This window comes from Hemitrygon akajei, unplaced genomic scaffold (assembly GCF_048418815.1).
Source record: "Hemitrygon akajei unplaced genomic scaffold, sHemAka1.3 Scf000043, whole genome shotgun sequence".
NCBI lineage: Eukaryota > Metazoa > Chordata > Chondrichthyes > Myliobatiformes > Dasyatidae > Hemitrygon > Hemitrygon akajei.
The window spans coordinates 4771004-4781398 of NW_027331929.1; positions in this window are offsets into that span (position 1 = coordinate 4771004).

Consider the following 10395-nt stretch of genomic DNA (forward strand, 5'->3'; position numbering starts at 1 on the left):
TTTAGAGCGAGGCATCCGAGTTCCACGACTCACGTACCGGTGAGCAGTCGATCGCTCCTGTAAACAACACCAATAGCTGAAGGGATTGTTTGTAGCGGTGACAAAGTGCAGTCAAGGAGATATAAAGCACAGATCTCATTTACTGTCTTACAGAAGAACAGACCTACGTGTCATTTAAATGAGCTGCCACGTTGTTATGAGGCCGAACTGTCTGCACTAATGGAGACTGGGGCCTGGAAAAGCAGAGACCAGCGTCACTTCAGAAAGCCGAGCGAGGTGCGATTATGAAACAGTGACAATATCGGCACCAACTTAATTGACAAAAGAGGAAAACACCGCGATCAAAATATGAAAAATGGAAATAAAACCATTAGATGCCTGAATCCTCCATTCCGGAAACACGTTTCAGCCGACGGCAGCATCTGTGCTCAGGAACAGTGCGGATACCGCAGCAGAGTGACGAAGGCACCAGACATAGAGTGACCAGCTCCGGCATCTTACCGGGGACACCAACCGCTACAAGTGTGGGATAGAAAATGCCCGCGATGTAGTAAATCGCCGGATATCCCATATTCCGTCAGAATCAGCGTTCGGTTGTGCGGAGCGTTTCAGCTGCTCAGAGTGACTGGGGATCGGTTTAGCAGACTTTTATTGAGGAGACAGCAAATCCACTGAGGCAATTAGCGTGGCTGTCACGTCAGGGACATTAGTGACAACCAACTGCACAAACAATTACGTTCAACTATTTTTACTCACTGTTCCCGTGTCATTAATTTGGCTCCTCAAGGGATATTGCAATCTATGTACCTTAAAATAAAATATGATGTGAATTTTCCTTGCTATGTTTCATGATACCTGGCTTCAGCAATTTAAAGTGGATATTTTATATGTATCTGTGTTTCTCTCAAAGTTGGCATTCACCCTGAAGTCGATTTGTTTTGTAACATTTGACGGAGCACATTCGCTTCTGCAGTTGAGGGAAGGAGTTTGTTCTGGCGGGTGAAATGGAAAACACTTCTTTAGTAAAGGGGGACATTCGTTCATTCTTTTATTTCGTTTGTTCCAGTCTTTCCGGGCGGTGCGAGTGATGGAATAAACAATGACAGCTGACATGTATTACAGTAACACTGCACTTCTACTCCTCCGAATAATTTAAAAGATCCACAGCGATGATCCGGAGACCTGTGAACAAAATCGGACCGTGTCCTCGGGGAATTAGCGAGGGCTGTGGACAGTTCGAAGGACAATGCTTTCCAGCGCACACACGGGCCGTTTGGCAGGAACCTGACCTCTGCCAGTGAATGACCTGACCACCCCGCACCCGTGACCTGCGATGCAGTCGAGTTCGCTTTAAAGATATTCTCAAACCAGCCACAATTCTACCAGTATTTCGCTATCCGTGCTATGTTTGAACAAAAGTAGCACGTAGCAAGTAAAGGAGAGGGTGCAGAGGAGATTTACCAGGAGGTTGCCTGGATTAGAGAACAAGTCATATGAAGCGAGGTTAGCAGAGCTGGGACTTTTCTCTCTGGAGCGTAGAAGAATGAGAGGGGACTTGATAGAGGTCTACAAGATTATAAGAGGCATAGATAGGGTGGATAGTCAGTACCTGTTTCCCAGGGCACCAATAGCAAACACCAGAGGGCATAGTTACAAAGTTAAGGGAGGGAAGTTTAGGGGAGACATCAGGGTTACGTTTTTTACACAGAGGGTTGTGAGTGCCTGGAATGACTTGCAGGGATGGTGGTGGAGGCTAAAACATTAGGGGTATTTACGAGCCTCTTGGACACGCACATGTACGAAAGAAAAATGGAGGGCTATGGGGTAGTGTGGGTTTAGTACTTTTTTTAAAGGATTATATGGGTCAGCACAACAAGGAGGGCTGAAGGGTCTGTACTGTGCTGTAGTGTTCTATGGTTCTAAAATCTGTGAATATTCCGCAGGTATTCAGACTGTTCTATGATTTGCCACGAAGTTGTCTGTTTTTCTCCTGAATTGCTTTCAGGTATATTGTCTTTCATAGAAACATAGAAAACTTACAGCACAATATAGGCTTTCGGCCCACAAAGTTGTGCCGAACATGTCCCTACCTTAGATATTATTATGCTTACATATAGCCCTCTATTTTTCTAAGCTCAATGTACCTATCCGAAAGACTCTTAAAAGACCCATTTCCTATCCGCCTCCACCACCGTTGCTAGCGGCCCATTCCACGCACTCACCACTCTCTGAGTAAAAAACTTACCCCTGACATCTCCTGTGTACCTACTCCCCAGCACCTTAAACCTGTGTCCTCTTGTGGCAAACATTTCAGCCCTGGGGAAAAGCCTCTGACTATCCACAGGATCAATGTCTCTCATCATCTTATCCACCTCTTTCAGGTCACCTCTCATCCTCCGTCGCTCCAAGGAGAAAAGGCCGAGTTTATTCAACTGTTTTCATAAGGCAATCGTTACTATGAGTCTGTGCAGAACAGCGGAAGTGTTCAAGCTCACCTGTCAATCACACTTCCTTCAGCTCCTGCAGTGCACCGCTCCGTGCCGATTCTGGTTCTCACACCGATGAGCGGCCCTCGGCTTATTGGAGAGAGTCTCACCGCTCTGTTTCCATTGTGGGGCTCGTACTAACGTGCGGCCCGCGGTTGATTCGAACAAGTAATACCTCTGCCTTCAAATCCACTCTCCCAAAGAGAATCACTTCGTAACTTCCGGGTTGAAATCCATCTGTAACTTCTCAGCGCTGCTCTGCGTCCTGTCACTGTCCTGTTGTAATCTGTGACAGGATTCTGTACTACCCATAATTCCACCAACCTCCACATCATTGCAAATCCTCCCTTCCACCCGCTCATCCAAATCATTCATAAAAACACAAAAGCCGGGGGTCTCAAAATAATTAGTGTAGGACACCGCTGGTCACTGACATCCAGGGAGAAAACGCTCCATCCACAACTACAGTCTGCCTTCTGTGGGCGTCAGTCCTGAATCCACCAGCCAACTCTCCCTGCATACCAAGCCTTCTGACGCTATGAACGGTCCTACCGCGGTTAACCGTATCAAATGCCTTATTAAAATCCATTTATACCAGATCAACTTTTCTACCTTTACCATTGTACTTTGTCACATCCTCACAGAATTGAACCAGGCAGGGTGAGGTATGACCTGCCTCTCCCCAAACCATTCTGACTCTCCCAAACAGCACACACAAAATGCTGGTGGAACACAGCAGGGTCCTGACGAAGGGTCTCGGGCCGGAACGTCGACAGTGCTTCTCCTCATAGATGCTGCCTGGCCTGCTGTGTTCCACCAGCATTTTGTGTGTGTTGCTCGAATTTCCAGCATCTGCAGGTTTCCTCGTGCTGACTCTCCCAAATCAGGTTCTCCCAAACCTCGCAAATTCTGTTTCGAAGAATGTTCTCCAATAATTTGCCCATCACTGAAGTAGGATTGATTGGGCTATAATTTACAAGGGTATCCATACTCCCTTTCCTGAGCAAAGGGATACAATTTCCATTTCCAATCCCCTGATACTGCATGTGCGGCAGTGATAACGCAAAGATAATCGCCAAGGGCGCAGCAATCTCTTCCTCCGCTTCCCACAGTAACCTGGGGTTTCTCGAAACCTCACAAGAGGACTCATCTATCCGAATGTTTTTCAAAAGTTCCTGTACATCCTCTTTTTTAACCTCGTCCTGTCGTCGCACATAAGCCCGTTTCACGCTTCCTAACGAACGTCAGGATCAGTCACCGGTGAAAATTGAAGTAAAGTCCTCATTAAGGACCAGTCCCACCTCCACCAACTCCAGCCGTATGTTTCATCTCTGTCCCTGACCGGTCCCACCTCCAGCAACTCCAGCCGTGTGTTTCATCTCTGTCCCTGACCGGTCCCACCTCCACCAACTCCAGCCGTGTGTTTCATCTCTGTCCCTGACCTGCCCCACCCTCCACCAACTCCAGCCGTGTGTTTCATCTCTGTCCCTGACCGGTCCCATTTCCACCAACTCCAGCCGTGTGTTTCATCTCTGTCCCTGACCGGTCCCACCTCCACCAACTCCAGCCGTGTGTTTCATCTCTGTCCCTGAACGCTCCCTCTCTCACTCCAGTTATCCTCTTCTTCACACACATCTAGAATGTCGTGTGGTTTTCCTTAATCCCGCCGTAGGCCTTCTGTGGCGGTTTCTTGTTCTTCTAATTCCATTCTTCAGTTCGTCCCTGACCGCCTTGTAACTCTACAGCCGTGTCCGATCCCAGCCCTTCTAAACCTGGTCCGCTTCTTTCTTTCTCTTCACTAGATGATCCACATCTCTGTCAAACATGGCTCCTTCACCTGTCCAGAACCCTATGCAAGTACTGACTAAAATACCTTCTCATTTCCGTTGTGTATTTTCCAGGGTGCATACGTTTCCAGTTTGGAATTCCAGCCTAAAGCATCATCATTCCATTTAGCCATTTCACGTCTTTGGAAACTTCCGGCCTGTGGGGAGATAACAGGACAGTGTGGTTAGATCAGGGACTGACATTGGTTCGTAGGGAGAGATCGGGATAACGGGATTCGTTTGGAAACTGACACGATGGTGTGCGGACACAGCGGGGCAGCGGGATTAGTTTAAGGACTGAAACCGGGCAATGGGGAATAAGCTGGGACATAACGGGGCAGTGGGGTTAGTTTGGGGAGACAGCAGGCTGGGGAGACAGCGAGATGGTGGTATTATTTTGGTACTGGCACAGGCCTCTGGGATCAGTGTGTGCCCCCGTTCACGAAAGGTGGGTGCCAGTGCAGAGTGAAGCACGCTAAAATACGAATGTTACTGTATTTTTCACAAGTGTTCGGATTGTGTTGTTCCCTAAGTAATTAAAATGACAAATCGAGCTCCACCGCCCCATCCCGGTTTAATCCGTAGCCCCGGCGAGAAGTAACCGGCAGTGGAAACAGGCGCAGAAAGAAAGAGTGGAGAAATGGATTCACCTTGTGAATTCACGGCACGGAATTCTGATTTATTAGCGCACAGCCGTTGTTGAAGCAAATTCCCATAATCGAGCGCGCTTGACACCTTTATGGGATAACTGGTGTCATCTGGATCGCAGGCTTTGAATTAGAACACGTGCTTTAAATCCAAGTGCTCACTGCTCACTGCTCTAGATTGAGAAATGTTGTGGCTGCGAGTTTGAAGGGAACGCGGAAGCGAATCGCCGTTGAGATTCAACAGAGAGCGGTAGACATCACCGATGAGTCATCCGCTGTGTCACTGGGTGTCTGGCCAATTTTGAAAAGGTTCTGGGGTGTGTTTTAGTATCCCAGAGCACGTTACCGCGCCCTATTATCTGTGGAGTGAGGAGGAAATGACAAGCCAGCCCAGCGCTGCTCCTTAGAGATCAGAAGAGGTAACGTGTATGTGATACTCCACTTTGGAACAATAAGCATTGAAGCTTTTAGAATAATGTTGCCGCAATTCGGAGCAAACCCTGAAAGAGGCAGATGATTTCTGGTACCTGTATTGTCCTTCCTGTATTGTTGAAGCAATAACAGGGAAAACACCCGAAACGTTCAGCGGGTCAGTCACATTTTTACCAGCGGACACTTGAAACTCTCTGATCCAATACCCTGTCATAGTGCGCAGGAAACTGCCAAGAGTAGTTACGGAATTGAAAAGAAGTGTGCAAAGCGGGGCCCCTGTGGCCGGGTGACAAATGAGAGTCGAGGAACAGGCTAAGACATGTAAACCGGTGAAGTAAATTTGCCTTGAATTTCGAAATGTGCATATGTACAGAGCGGTAGTGAGCGGGCCTTCTCTGTATGGGGAGAGCGCCAGAGTACAGGCGACAGGTACGCGGCAGTCACCATCGCTGAGAACGTTGCCGAGGTACCCAGGCCTTGCACAAACTGATGGTGGGAGATTGAAATTGATTTCACCAAAGCGTCCTCGGCGATCAGTTAACAATGCCTCCTGCTAAACATTGTTCATCTTGCGGTACCGTGTACCAGAACCTTTCTCCCGCATGCAGGCGTTTCAGGCATCAGCGAAACCGGCTTTACACTTTTAATTGCCCAGAAATGAACTGTATGCAAAGTTTGATTTTTCTCAATTCCCAGTTCATCTCTGCCTGAGACCCACTGATCGGCGAGACAGTTATTCACTCATTCTTTCTGTTTCCCCAGTGAATTTAGTGGCGACGGTGATCCTGTCCCGGAGAAAGTGCAGTATTCCCAACTGCACCACTCGCTACCTGGTGGCCATGGCAACGGCGGATCTACTAACTATCATCTTTGAGATAGCTTTGTGGCGGGTCAGTTATTATTACTTCCCCGGGACTTTCCTGGACATCACCCCGGTATGCAGTGTGATCACTGCCCTGAGATTGGCCGCCACTGACTGTTCTGTCTGGTTCACCATCACTTTTACATTTGATCGGTTTGTCGCCATCTGTTGTCAGAAACAGAAAACTAAATATTGTACCGGAAAAACTGCGGCTGTGGTTCTGACAGCAGCAGGCGTTCTGTTCTGTTTTAAAAATGTACCGATCTTCTTTATCTTTCATCCTGCGAAAGTGATTGACAATACACCCTGGGACTGTATTCCAAAGCCGGCTGGATCACGGCTCGCAGGGATATGACTGGTTTTCTGCCGTTCTAACGCCATTACTCCCGTTCGTGTTAATACTACTGCTGAACACTCTGACAGTCAGACACATTTTAGTGACTAGTCCCGTCTGTAAGGGACTGAGGGGTCAGAGCAAGGCGGAGAACGGCAGTGACCCAGAGATGGAGAGCAGGAGGAGGTCTGTGAACTTACTCCTCACCATCTCCGGAAGCTTCATCATCCTGTGGTCGGTGAATGTTGCCGAAATCCTTCATTGCACCATTGCCGGGCTGGAACCGAATGATTACAATGCTTCTGAATACACATTTCAACACACCGGAGACATGCTGGTAATATTAAATTGCTGTACAAACACGTTTATTTTTTGTGGGATAACTCAGTCCAAGTTCAGAGAACAGTTTATCAGCGGAGCGCGAAATCCACTCACCTCAATTATTCGATTCTTTATTTTCAAATATATTTATTATTATTTTCCTATTGGGTGGTTCTGAAGCATGCGTGTTTTCTATATGGCTGTATTCTTCATCACCGCCATCTTTGATAATCCCGTATTAGTATGTGTTCTGCGCATGTATAAAGCAAAATGGAATAAAATTATCGTACGGCAGTTAAACGGATTGGTAATACGTTGGAATGTACGTGGTTGGAATCATCCTATTCAATTCATTAATAAACAGTATTTCTGAGTGCTTCTCAGAGACGGTCGCAGTGTTCTCCATCTTGACAATAGAGAACTGGCGGTCATTGAAGAACACGGCAGCAAGGTAAACAACCCTGGTTTTGAGCCCGAGAGAGACACTGGACGGGAACAGACCCTTCGGAACCCGCAGCCCGCGATCTCTACCTCCGAGCAATTATTAAGCGTTCTACCATTTTTAAAATTTCTTTTTCGCCATGTTACCGTTCTCGGCACGGCCTCACCCATTTTCGACCATGAATCCCATGGTCTAACGGAAATGCACATCGTCAATCTGATTCTCGATTGTGGAGCACGAAGTGGAAATACTGCGGTCACCAGGAAAACGGACAGAAGTTACACAAGCGCCCCGTAGATCAGTTCAGGAATTACCAGAGTCCCTCCAGTTCCGGAGGAGAGTGAATTCCGCCAGGACTTAAGAACTTTTTAAAAGCTATTATTAATGCTTTTTGAGATAGTGATTTGGATGCATATCATATTTTTTACTGAGTTAAGTATTGTATGTAATTAGTTTCGCTACAACAAGTGTATGGGAAATAGGAAAAAAGTTGAATTTCCCCATGGGGATGAATAAAGTATCTATCTATCTATCTAATTCCTTCGGAGTGTGCAGTCCTCTCCTTCACGTCTCTACCAGTCTGTTGTCGCCAGTGCGATCTTCTGTGCGGTGGAGCGCATTTAGTAACAGACGAAGACGTAGAGCGTTAAATGAGGGCATTCTTCATTCTTCCCTGCAACCATTAGCTTCCTTCAAGAATTAACCTAAATCCGGGGATCTGATTATCCCTTATGCTACACAGTTTGAGGTAACCTATTATTTATTCTTTCAATCTTATCTTCTAATATCTGTATGTCTGTGCACTTGTAACATAACCCTAATAATGTTATGTTCACCGGGATCAATAAAGTATCTATCTATCAGTCTTATTTCTGTGTTTGCCCCTCCAGTTAGAAATGTTTTTACAGGTAAAGCGTTTGTTCCAAAGTTACACCCCTCTGTACACGGTGTTTCACCTTTACCCACTCAGTCCAGCTGACCATCGTTCTGATGACTTCCTGCCGGTGGTACGAATTGACTCGGGCCAGTATATCCAGCCCATCTGAAAGAGAGCTAGGACCAGAGGACATGAATGAAGAAGTCCAACACTTCATCCGTTCTCATGTGAAAACGCCTCAGACAGCTAAGTCCTCTCCAGTGTACTCACAAACTCTGTCCGTCCCCCCAGCAGAATTGAGAGGCGAGTTCTTTCACACAGATTGGTGAGTGGCTGGAATGCGTGACTGGGGCATCACAAACTCTGTCCGTCCCCCGAGCAGATGCCGAAAGGAGATGTGAGAGGCGAGTTCTTTCACACAGAATGGTGAGTGGCTGGAATGCGCGCCTGGGGCATCACAAACTCTGTCCGTCCCCCGAGCAGATGCCGAAAGGAGATGTGAGAGGCGAGTTCTTTCACACAGATTGGTGAGTGGCTGGAATGCGTGTCTGGGTCATCACAAACTCTGTCCGTCCCCCGAGCAGATGCCGAAAGGAGATGTGAGAGGCGAGTTCTTTCACACAGATTGGTGAGTGGCTGGAATGCGTGACTGGGGCATCACAAACTCTGCCCGTCCCACGAGCAGATGCCGAAAGGAGATGTGAGAGGCGAGTTCTTTCACACAGATTGGTGAGTGGCTGGAATGCGTGACTGGGGAATCAAAAAATCTGTCCGTCCCCCGAGCAGATGTGAGAGGCGAGTTCTTTCACACAGAATGGTGAGTGGCTAGAATGCGTGTCTGGGGCATCACAAACTCTGTCCGTCCCACGAGCAGATGTGAGAGGCGAGTTCTTTCACACAGATTGGTGAGTGGCTGGAATGCGTGTCTGGGGCATCACAAACTCTGTCCGTCCCACGAGCAGATGCCGAAAGGAGATGTGAGAGGCGAGTTCTTTCACACAGATTGGTGAGTGGCTGGAATGCGTGTCTGGGGCATCACAAACTCTGTCCGTCCCACGAGCAGATGCCGAAAGGAGATGTGAGAGGCGAGTTCTTTCACACAGATTGGTGAGTGGCTGGAATGCGTGTCTGGGGCATCACAAACTCTGTCCGTCCCACGAGCAGATGCCGAAAGGAGATGTGAGAGGCGAGTTCTTTCACACAGATTGGTGAGTGGCTGGAATGCGTGTCTGGGGCATCACAAACTCTGCCCGTCCCCCGAGCAGATGCCGAAAGGAGATGTGAGAGGCGAGTACTTTCACACAGATTGGTGAGTGGCTGGAATGCGCGCCTGGGGCATCACAAACTCTGTCCGTCCCCCGAGCAGATGCCGAAAGGAGATGTGAGAGGCGAGTTCTTTCACACAGATTGGTGAGTGGCTGGAATGCGTGTCTGGGGCATCACAAACACTGTCCGTCCCACGAGCAGATGCCGAAAGGAGATGTGAGAGGCGAGTTCTTTCACACAGATTGGTGAGTGGCTGGAATGCGTGACTGGGGCATCACAAACTCTGTCCGTCCCCCGAGCAGATGCCGAAAGGAGATGTGAGAGGCGAGTTCTTTCACACAGATTGGTGAGTGGCTGGAATGCGCGCCTGGTGCATCACAAACTCTGTCCGTCCCCCGAGCAGATGCCGAAAGGAGATGTGAGAGGCGAGTTCTTTCACACAGATTGGTGAGTGGCTGGAATGCGTGTCTGGGTCATCACAAACTCTGTCCGTCCCCCGAGCAGATGCCGAAAGGAGATGTGAGAGGCGAGTTCTTTCACACAGATTGGTGAGTGGCTGGAATGCGTGTCTGGGGCATCACAAACTCTGTCCGTCCCACGAGCAGATGCCGAAAGGAGATGTGAGAGGCGAGTTCTTTCACACAGATTGGTGAGTGGCTGCAATGCGTGCCTGGGTCATCACAAACTCTGTCCGTCCCCCGAGCAGATGCCGAAAGGAGATGTGAGAGGCGAGTTCTTTCACACAGATTGGTGAGTGGCTGGAATGCGTGTCTGGGGCATCACAAACTCTGTCCGTCCCCCGAGCAGATGTGAGAGGCGAGTTCTTTCACACAGATTGGTGAGTGGCTGGAATGCGTGTCTGGGGCATCACAAACTCTGTCCGTCCCACGAGCAGATGCCGA